The sequence below is a fragment of the Vulpes vulpes genome, chromosome 4 (assembly GCF_048418805.1).
Source record: "Vulpes vulpes isolate BD-2025 chromosome 4, VulVul3, whole genome shotgun sequence".
In the NCBI taxonomy this organism is placed as follows: domain Eukaryota; kingdom Metazoa; phylum Chordata; class Mammalia; order Carnivora; family Canidae; genus Vulpes; species Vulpes vulpes.
The window spans coordinates 38,781,230-38,793,069 of NC_132783.1; positions in this window are offsets into that span (position 1 = coordinate 38,781,230).

The following is an 11,840-nucleotide window of genomic DNA, read 5'->3' on the forward strand; positions in this document are numbered from 1 at the left end:
TCACATTCTGCTATCTGTTCTCAATACCACAGTCTGAGGAATCCTTTTAAAGCTGGAGTTATCTCATGGCCCTCCAAGCAGCTTTCTATCTCATTCACAGCAAAAGCCAAAGTTGTTGCAAATAGCTTTCAATGTCCTATTTGATGTGGCCCCTCAGTGTGGCTAATTCTGCTCCAGCTGATACTGGCCTCCTAACAGTTTCTCAAACCTTGCTGGCACACTCTCATGTCAAGACCCATGTACTATTTCATCTGCCTGAAGTATCTTCACCAGATATGTGCATGCCTCACTCCTTCACCTCATTTAGATCTTTACTCAAATACCATATTCCTTTTTTTAAGATTTTATTTATTTAATTGAGAGAGAGAGGGAGAGGAAGAGAGAAAGAGAGACGATGTGTGCATGTGCACAAGCAGGGGGGAGGGGCATTAGGAGAGGAGAAGCAAGCAGACTCTCCACTGTGCAGAGAGCCTGACATAGGACTTGATTCCAGGACCCTGAGATCATGACCTGAGCCTAAGGCAGATGCTTACTGACTGAGCCACCCAGACGCCCCTCAAATACTACATTCTTAATTAGACTTCCCTGCCCACTCTATTTAAAATTGTCACTTTACTTTTATTCCTGAAATCCCTTTCATGCCCCTTCTCTGCTTTATTTTTTTCTCATAGCCCTCATCGCCATGTGAAGACTGTATATTTGATTTGTCTACCATCTGTCTCCTTCCATTAGAATGTCAACTCCCTGAGGGCAAAGATATTTTGTTCAATCTCATGTCTTTATCACATATTAGGCATTCACTAAAATTTTTTAAGCGACTTAACTGATGAATACGACCCTCTAGGGAGTTTCTGGGCTGCAACAGAATCTGTGGTGTCCCTGAGCTCAGGAGTCAGAATTGAGTATTTGGGGAGGCAAAATATAGAATTCACAAGGCAGAGTGGAAGAAAGGAGAGAGCCTCACAGAGAACTCCAAAGATGTGCAGAATGTTTGCCTGGAGTCTTCAGCTAAATACTGATTAGCACATGCTTTTGAGAAAACTACCAAAGGCCAGGGGAAAAAAATCAGAAAGAAATGTGGAACAATTCCTTGAGCTCATAAGGGTCACAGTTTGTGTTCCCACCACCCATATCACTAATGGGGCATCAAGCAGAGTACTCAGTGAGTTATTACCTCAATAGTAAACCAAACAGCCCTAGATGAAAGGCTGCTCTGTTACCACCTAAAAACTTGAAAGCAAGCCTCAAAAGGATCAGAATCTTCTAAGTAACCTAAACCCTGGAACAAAGCTCAAAACTATACAAAGGAATATAAAAATATCCAGCACCCATAAAAGGTAAAATTTACAATGTTTGGCCTCCAGTAAAAAAAACAAAAACAAAAACAAAAACAAAAAAAAAAACAAGCATACAAAAGAGCAGAATTTGTTACCCATAATGAAGAGAAATATCAGTGACTTGAAATTATTCCAGAAATGATACAGATGATAGAATTAGTACACAGAGGAATTAAAATAGTATAATCATTTAAAAATTTTAGATGTAATTATTAAAATGTTGCTACAGTTTATATGTTCAAGAAAGTAAAGCATAAGCATGTTAAGGAGAGATACAGAAGATATAAAAAAATAAAGGGTACTTCTAGAGATGAAAATACAATACCTGAGATGGAACATATACCATATAAAAGCAAATTATTAGATACTGTATTATAAAAAATTAATGACCTTGAAGGAAACAACAGAAACTATTTAAAAGTGAAACAGCAAAACAAAAACAGTAAAGAAACAATAACAATTCAAAGAGATCTGATGTACATATAATTGGAGATCTCCAAAAAGGCAGGGGAGGAGAGTTCAAAAAAAATATTTAAGGAAATAAATAAATGTTCACAAGTTTAATGAAAACCATATGCCCACAGATCCAACACTCAACAAACTGAGAACACAACAAACATGAAGAAAAATACATCAGGCCATCAAAATCAAATGATTTAAAATCACTGGTAAAGAGAAAACCTTAAGAGCAGCTAGAGGAAAAAAGATGTACAGGGGACCAAAGATAAGAATGACAGTAGATTTCTGTTTGGATACACTGAAAGCCAAAAGTCAGTGGGTCACCTTCTTTAAAGGACTGAAAAGAAAAAAAAAAAAACTCTTGACTTCTATACCCGGTAAATATATCTTCTGAAAACAAAGGCAAAATAGGAAACTTAAAATACATAAAGCCTGAAAAAAAAAATACAGATCGCCTGAAGGAATTCATTACTGGCAGACTTGCTCTACAAGAAGTATCAAAGGAAGTCTCACAGGCAACAAGAAAACAATGCCAAGTGGAAATCTGGATCTAAATAGTGGAATAAGGGATACCTGGGTGGCTCAGTGGTTGATCGCCTGCCTTTGGCTCAGGGCGTGATCCTGGAGCCCCGGGATGGAGTCCCACATCGGTCTTCCACATGGAACCTGCTTCTTCCTTTGCCTGTGTCTCTGCTTCTCTCTCTCTCTCTCTCTCTCTCTCTCTCTGGGTCTCTCATGAATAAATAAATAAAATATAAATAAATAAATAAATAAATAAATAAATAAATAATGGAATAAAAGTTCTGGGTAGTAAATAATTGGGCAAAGTACAAAATCCTTTTTCCTCATTTAAAAAATATCTTTTAAAATATGGTCGATGGTTTAATCAAAGATAACAACATAGTGTGGGATATAGGACATATGAAGAAGTAAAATGTATGCACTATTGAAAGCAAGCCTCAAAAGGATCAAAATCTTTCTAAGTAACTTAACTAAGTTCTATCTGGGCAGTATTCACATTTCCTGGTAGTCTTACTGTTTTATTTTATAGTTGACACATTAAATTATAATCTCAACAAAGTCTATAAATTACATTTGGTTGATATGCTCTAAAGGTTTTTCTAATTTAAAGGCCCCCACTTTCTGTTTATTCTTTCTCTTTTCTTGCAAATGTATTTTTTTGTTGGACAAACCAAGTTATTTGGTCTGTAAGTTTCCTAAGTTCTGGATCTTGCTGACTGCATTCCCACAGCACTGTTTAACATGTTTCTGTGTTACCCTTATTTCCTGCAAACTGTTACATGGGTCCAGAGTGTTGAGAGAAATGAAACATTTAATTGTTAAAATAATTTCCTTGAGTTAAATATTTCTTGTTTCAGTGTTTATAGAGAGAATGAAGGCCCAAGGTTATTTCCAGAATCCACAGTGTCCCCTGAAGCAGGGGAAAGTGGCTTAGGGGCTGCTCCGGGTAGCACTGGGTGCACTATCCCAGCCCCATAGGGACCAATGCCCTGTAGCCCTGTGCACTGTGTGTGATTCAGCTTAGAGTATCCCTGGTAAAAGAGCCACCATCTGCAGGATGACATAAGAAATCCAACCATAAGACTGAGAACTTGAAAATTCTACTGTTGTCCTATTGAAGGATGCCCTAGAAGCCCAGAACACTCTATTCTCTTATGAAACTGCACTTTGTGAAAATACATGCTGGAATGAAGCATAAATGCCATAAATTCAGCAATTTGTATGGGACAGAATGAGAGGAGAAAATTTCAGAGTATTATGGGAAGACATTCCAGTTATATATGTGGCTGCCTTGAGGCCAGCAGAGCTTCATTACAGTCACACATTTACTGCAAAAGTTTAAAGTCCCTGTAAAACACAGGGATCTGCATGGCAAGACAAGGAAAATGAAAAGCTTCAGGCACACTGAGAAGTTGCCAAATAAAGCCATGATCTTTTCAATTAACCTGTGTGTACAGGCATTGGATAAGCAAAGTCGGCTCTGATGTAGATGTTCCCATCTGGCCCAACTGAAATCCCAGAATCAATTTTCTATCAAAGAGTTTTTTTCAGCCTCAAAACAACCAATGTTCAATCCAAAGAGTGAATTTTGTGTGCACACCAAACAAGTTTTAGAATCACTAGACTTGGGGACCTAAACTGACTTTTACTTGCCGGTCCCTCCACTCAGTTCTACAGCCATCGGGGAAATTCTAACTACCTATGTCTAAAAATGTTTGATACCCATCCACAGACAGACTTCACCCCCTGGTTAAACAGTAGTCCTCATCTGCCTCAGTGAAGTATGCTGAAATACTCCAACTTTTTCATGAGCGTTGATTCCTCCAACATAGAAACTCAAACAAAAAGAATCTTCACTGCTAAAGATACACCTGCTTTAGAAAGCAAAGTTCTGTTGAATAGAAACACAGACGATGAATACTGGTTTTAAAAGCTTGGAGAGGGGCCCCTGGATGTCTCAGTGGTTAAACATCTGCCTTTGGCTCAGTTCATGATCCCAGAGTCCTGCAATCAAGCCCTGCATCAGGCTCTCTGCTCAGTGGGGAGCCTGCTTCTCCCTCTCCCTCTGCCCCTCCACTGTGTGTTCTCTCTCTCTCTCTCTCTCTCTCTCAAATAAATAAATAAAATCTGGGGATCCCTGGGTGGCTCAGTGGTTTAGTGCCTGCCTTCAGCCCAGGGCGTGGTCCTGGAGTCCCGGGATCGGGTCCAACATTGGGCTCCCTGCATAGAGCCTGCTTCTCCCTCTGCCTGTGTCTCTGCCTCTCTCTCTCTCTCTCTGTGTGTGTCTTTCATGAATAAATAAATAAAATATTTTTTAAATGAAAATAAATAAAATATTTTTAAAAATAAATAAATAAAAGCTTGGGGAATTCATTCTTCATCAACTATAAAACTCAAACAGCAATGAATGCCTTTCTTTGGCAGACATGATCTGGAACACAGTTGAGTGTCAGTTGTGTAGAAACTCAGATATGTGCAGATCACAAGCAGTCTCCTGCTTCTAAAAGCTGAGTCCACCAGGGTGACAACATTGACAATTTTCTTCCAAAATTAAAAAAATGCAGAACAGGAACAGTATTATCTATATTGAATAGAGCTTATAATGCAGTTGCTTGGATTCTTTGGGGTAGTTTGTCTTTTGTATTTGTAAACATGAAATTTGTATATAAATGTGAGTGTGTTAAAAGGTGTAAGATGCTGATCTCTATTTTTTAAAGCTTCTGAATGGAAGAAGTCCAATAATCAATAACCCGAGCTGAAAATTTCTATCCACTTAAATTCATAAAGCCATGGGATCTTTAACCCCATTAATAAAAAATGCACAGCACCTTAGGTAGGTAACTTACCTCCATCTTCATTTACTTTCATTTTTTCTTTTGTCTTAGTTGCTTAATATATTTTGAAATATAGAAAAGATTGAAACTCTAGGCACATGTCAGGTTTTATTCCTAATCTGTGCAAATAAGAAGCAAAACATCATCTGTTGGGCAACCCTCCCAGGGGGATCCTGGTTAATGTTTCCAAGTTTCCCTAGAAACAATTACCTTCATTTCAGAACACATTGGCTTTCTACTCTATACCAGATCCTACCAGTTTTGTTCACAAGCAACAGGTTATCAAAGAGGAAAAATCTCCCCTCCAGGGCTCCAACATGCTTTTCAGAGAGTTAGAGCCAGCTTATCTGATGTATCCAGAAAGAAGTGTTTCCTGGTTATAGCAAAACCAGCGTGTCCAAAGGTCTTGGATTTAGAGATAAATTAGGCACCTAACAGAGGCTCCTTGGAGAAAGCCTTCTCTTTGAAAATCCATTAGAGAATGATTTTATCAATGATCTGCTCTACTGGCCACTGTGTTTTTTCAGAAGGTCATGGAATTTTTTTTTCACATTGCTTAAGTACAAAAAAAATGGATAAAACATAAATTTATGTACAATTAGCAGATAATGATAAAACAAACACCCACATAACATTGCTCAGATCAAGCTTAGAGTACGTGAGACCCAGAAGTTCCCAGTGTGTCTCTTCCCAATCCCAGCAACCTGGGTCCCCACTATCCTGACATTTATCATGATGCCTTTTTGATTTTTGTTAGAGTTTCACCATGTATGTATTCAGGCATCCCTGAGATCATAATTTAATTTGCCCTAGTTTACAACTTTATATAAATATAATCACGGGATATGGATTATTTTGAACTTGCTTCTTTTGTACATTATATTTATAAAATCCACATGGGGGGCAGCCTGCATGGCTCAGCGGTTTAGCGCCGCCTTCAGCCCAGGGTGTGATCCTGGATACCCAGGATCGAGTCCCACATCAGGCTCCCTGCATGGAGCCTGCTTCTCCCTCTTCCTATGTCTCTGCCTCTCTCTCTGTGTGTCTCTCATGAGTAAATAAAAATCTTTATTAAAAAATACACATGGTTGCCTATGACTATAATGTATTTTTTTCCCTCATTCCTGTATAGTGCTCCACTGTATGACTATAGCACAGCTTATTTATCCCTTCTACTTTTGGTAGACATTTAGGTTGGTTCTAGCACTGAGCAATCATGAACAACGCAGCTTCAAACCTTCTTGTACATATATTCTGGGGCATGTGTGCATTTGTGTTTCTGGGGCATGAGATTCTATAAGAGGAAAAAGTGACGGAAGGCATAGAAGACACAGACCTTCACCTCTGCCAGACAATCCATTGTACTAAGTAATTGTGCTAACTTGTACTTTAACCAGCAGTGGCTGAGAGCACCATGGCTCTACATTTTTGCCAACAGTGTTTCATAAGACTGGATTTTTCTAAAAGCTTCTACCTAACTTCTAATGAAACGAGCTTATAAAGCTCAGGATAATGTCCTCACTGTATACCCTCTTTGCATAGGCTAACAGAACAAGAAACTTTGTTAGTACCGTTGCCCCCTTCCATCCAAATGACCAAGTGGCCCAGCACTTGGTTTCATTTAATGTGGTGCCAAAGTTTTTCATGGTTTGAGATCTTCTCCTGTGCATATACTTCACTTTGATCATGCCTCTCTTAAGATGTTATTCTCAGAAATCAATATTGTCTTTCCCTGATGATGTCATGGTGTGGAGAATCAAGTTCAAGGAGAAATTCTGAGGCATCATAAATGTATGTCAAGATACTTGTCAAATGAGCAGAAGCAGAAGCAGAAGCAAGACATGGCTCACCAAGTTTTGTCTGCAAAGACTCAAATATGATTCAATTGCTTAACTATTACAAAATTCTAGGATTTCCCTTCCGTTCTGATGAACTAAACCATATCGGAGCTGCCGGGAAAGGCAGCTATGAGTGTGCTTCTGCAGGCCTAGCAAGCTGCCAATCTTTGCCACCTTCACCTAGTAGGGCCCGGCCCTGCCTGCCACTCACCATCTGTGAAGAAGGGAAAACAGCTTTCTTTCTCCTGGTGCTCTGAAGACTCCAAGCAGAGTATGACTGCGGTTCTTTAGAAGATCATATATAATAAAATAATGCTGGTGAGACTCAGTGAACCACTTGAGAGTTAACAGAGAACGTTCATTCTGAAGTTGGAAATGCAAACAGAAAAACGCATGTATTACAAGTGTTTTAGAATCAGGAAATTACTATTCTTCATCGAGCACACAAATTGCTGGGCTCTGTGTTGAGCAATTCAGACAGATGGTTGCATTTCACTTTCCCAACAATCTGAGACCCGAATCTATTTCCCCTCTCTGTTTTCCCCCACCTGCTTTCACCTAGATCACTCCTACACATGGTTCAGGGGTCACCATCAAAGCCTCTTTGTCCAGGAAGCCTCCCCTGACCTCCCAAGCCCAGGTTGAATCTAACTCTCATGCCTTTCCATTGCCCCCCATACTTCCCCATTGTGGATCTCCACATACATTCCTGCAATGTCCTTTTGTCTCTGTTTCTGTGCTAGAGTGGAATTTCCAAGATAACGGAGACTAATTTGTTTATAGTTGTAAGTTGGCATTACCTCAGTGTATGGTCAATAACAGAGGCCAAAATATAGATTCGCTGGATACATAAATAATTTTCTCTCGTCGTAGAGAGAAAATAGGAAACTAATAAGGAGCTCCCAAGCCTGTGCTCCTTATCAACACAGGACCATGGTTCCCGGCAAGTGCCTGCTCTGTGGCAGGCTAGGTGCTGTGCTGAGTGCTTTACCCACTGTATCCCTCTTAAACCATTCACTGACTCTGGGAGATAGGTCTCTCCCATCCCCTCCTTACTGACGAGGAAACCGAGGCTCATGGAATCTAGTACCTTGCCCAAGGTCTCATAGCCATTAAGTCCAGAGCCAGGAGTTGAATTTCTGAAGCTACCTCCTACCCATCACCAGCCCCCCACCCCTTCTACATCTCTCTCTGGATGAACTGGTTGCACAGAGTTTGGCTTTTGTAAAGGAGGCTAGTATGTATGGAGTAAGGAATATGTTTTGGAATTGTGGCTGGAATTACCCTTGAATTCTTTCTTTTCATTTACTAAAAACTCTTAGATGAAATATATCAACTTAACAATCTCACGTGTTACTGGATAATAAATCAGAAACATGAATAGAGCTACTGTGAGTGGCTCAGATTGGGGATCTATGGTCAGCCCGTCCGTGTTCAAACACAAACCTGTCCCTCCATGATTGTGTAACCTTGGGCATGTTCCTAAATCTCTCCAGGCTGCTGTTCCTTGTTTTCCAATAGGGGATGACAATAGTATGCCTGTCATGGGCTTCTTTGAGGATCGAATGAAGTCATACATGCCTGGCACATACATGTGCTCATTAAATGTGGGTGGATTCCTTAAGGATGCTTTTCTTGCCAGCAATGGAAAACCTGGATTCAACTAGTTTAAAGAACAGCAGAAAGTACTATGTCAAATAATAAGACCAAAGTTCAGGTGTCTCCACAGTCAATTCACAGTTAATTTTCAAGGGCTCAGGGGCCATATCCACTCCTGTCTCCACCTTGCCACCTCCCACTGGGACACTACCTGACAGAGGTTAATCCCTGCCCCATTCCACATACTCCAAAGAGTTCTGGACCTAAGTCAGGGGTTCAACTTTCCCAGAAGGCTAGAGAGATGCATTCACTTACACAAACTTCATTAACCCTGTAATACTGGCTCAGAGTGGTTGCTGAGACAGCTCCAAGTCTCTGTGGACTGATCCTCCTGAGTATGGGGTCATCCTCCCTTCCCACCACCACCAAGAGCAGGCACTAGGAAACATCCGACTGTTCCTCCTGCTTCCCCTACCCATCTCCTTTTAGCCCCTCCTAAGATCCTAGCGTTTATGCATCTTGGGCTCCATCTGGGAGGTTCCGATCTCCCTGAGAGCAGCTCCTGTGTATGATGCAAATGTGAATTTCCCACCAGGCTCTGCTTAGAGTGTTTCTGGTTGGAGCTGGCTCATCTGTCTTTCAGCCGGGGTATCTGAGAGTGGGAATTAGTGGCACTGCCCCAGGAACTTACATCTTTTGAAATTCTTATCCAAAAAATAGAAATAATGGTAGGAATGCCAGACATGGGCATATAGTAGTAGGATGAACCTTTCAGCATAGGTAAATTCTTAGCTTTTTCTATAGAGTTCATCTTGCTTTTTTTGTTTTGTTTTGATTTTTGATTCTTATTTCAAAAGCAAAATCTCAAACCAGAAAAATTTAAAGACAGTAAAATAGAAACAAGTAAACATAAAAACATTCACAATTACTAATAATCCTGAGATGATAGATGATAGATAGATGATAGATAGATAGATAGATGTCAGTGGGTTTTTTTGCTGCGCAAATATTTGCAAATGGAGAATCTTACCCCGTGTTCAGTTTAGTAACTGCTTTTCTTTTTATTTTTTTTTATTTTTTTTATTTGAGATTGAGAGAGAGCATGCCTCCATGCGCCTGCACAAGTGGGGGAGGGGCAGAGAAAGAGAACCTTCAAGCAGACTCCCCGCTGAGCACAGAGCCCCATGTGGGGCTCCATCCCATGTCCCACGAGATCATGACCTGAGCTGAAACCAAGAGTCGACCACCCAACTGAATGAGCCACCTGGTAACTGCTTTCTAACTAAGCGATAATAGTATAAGTTTTTTATGTTAAGAGATATAAGCCCTCAAAATAGATTTTAATGGCTGCAGAGTATTGCATTATATGGATGTACCATAACGTGTCTCAGAAAGCTCCAGCTGTGGGACAATGTTCTGCAATTACAAACAGCATCTTGGTACATAGTTAGGCAGATGCATTCTTGGGTTTGTTCTTAAATCCCGTGATATAAATGGGCACCAGCCCTTCCAGCTGTGCAACTTTGAATAAGAAATTTCTTTTCTCTGATACTTGTTTTGCTCATCTTAAAATGGAAATGGAGCCTATTCCGTCAAGGTCATAAGACTAACATCAATGAAGGAATATAAAAAACTATAAAGCATTTTAGAAATGGAGCTGGTATTATCATATTTTGATGATTACTCCTGCGCTTGTGTTAGAATATAAATTGAAGATGATGAGTTCTTGAGGACCTCTCCATTTGCTTGTGTTAATGCCCAAAATGATATGGATGTTTTTCTACTTTATCTGGATGAGTGAATTTGCTGTTTTGAAGACATCTTACTCATATGGTTTCTCCCCAGTTTTTCTAGTGCTTCCTTCCAAGATATCTCATTTTAGGGCCCCAGACTGTGTTCACAGACCAGGCTCATGACTTTTCCTCCAGAAATCTCAGTGTGTGAGCTGCCTAGGGCACCCTGGACTAATATTTAACCTAGCAGTACAAGCCATAAGCCATTGTCAGAGGCTGGATGGATTGATCTGGAATGTAAAGGTTTATTTATTTACTGGCTCCCTAATGTGCAGGTTATGTTACTGATGATGTTGTCTTGCCATGCGGGAAATGTGCACACTCTTTGGGGTTGAGGCTTAAGTCAGGGCCATAATAATCTGACCCCAGTGAGCAGTGATTTTCCACAGCAGCAAAAAAGCTTTAAGATACAGCAGCGGCAGGAGTCCCAGCTTACTGAACCAGAAGCTAAGGCAGAGCAGAGCCTCAAACATTAGATTTTGTCTTCACTCCCTGAGCCTTCCACCCCACCACACACATGCATGCACACGCACACACGCACCCACACATACATGTATGCACACACACGTGCATGCGCACACACATCTGTATGGCAAATCCTTTTTTTGAAGGACCATCCCAGGATCTTTGTCCTCCATAAACCCCTGACCTTTTCCATCCTCTCAGATATCCCACCCCTCTAAAGTCTTTCAGCACTTCAGTCTATGACGTACACATTGCTAGTTCGTTGTGACCTGTCATCTCATGAACTGTCACGTACACTTCACACACATGCCCTGAGGTGAGGGCCGGATATACCTCTGCCTCCACCCTGAGCCAGAGTTAAAGCACAGAGGTAGAGTTGCTCAAGCAATTCTTTGCACAAGTCGATTCAAACAGAGCTGGTTCTTCCCTTCTGGCTCGAATTCAGTCAGCTGACATTGATGAAGGGCCCTTCATCCAGTCTCCAGAAAAGACACTTCATGAATGAGGATAATTCCAATCACTTCTGAGTCACTTGGAGAAACCACCACCAAATGTTCAAAATGTTATGTGCAGTGAGCATCTAAAGAGCATGAAGAGGGGCACCTGGGTGGCTCAGTGGTTCATTATCTGCCTTCGGCTCCGGTTGTGATCCTGGGGTCCTGGGATCAAAAGTCCTGCATCGAGCTCCCCACAGGGAGCCTGCTTCTCCCTCTATATCTCTGCCTCTGTGTGTCTGTTATGAAAAAATAATTTTTTTTAATTTAAATAGCATGAAGACAGAACTTTGCTTAGACCCACTTGCTCACCTTCCAGTGGAAGCTGTGGCCCAGAGAAGCTAAATGACTTGCTCAAGGTGACACAAGTATTTTGCAGGAATTAAAATTGCAGCCCTCTAATAAAATAAAAATTGCAGTCCTCTGTGTAAAAAGCTATGAAAGCTTTTGTGTTCCTCAGTGATGGGCACTACAAAAAATACATTGATCAGTAAAATAG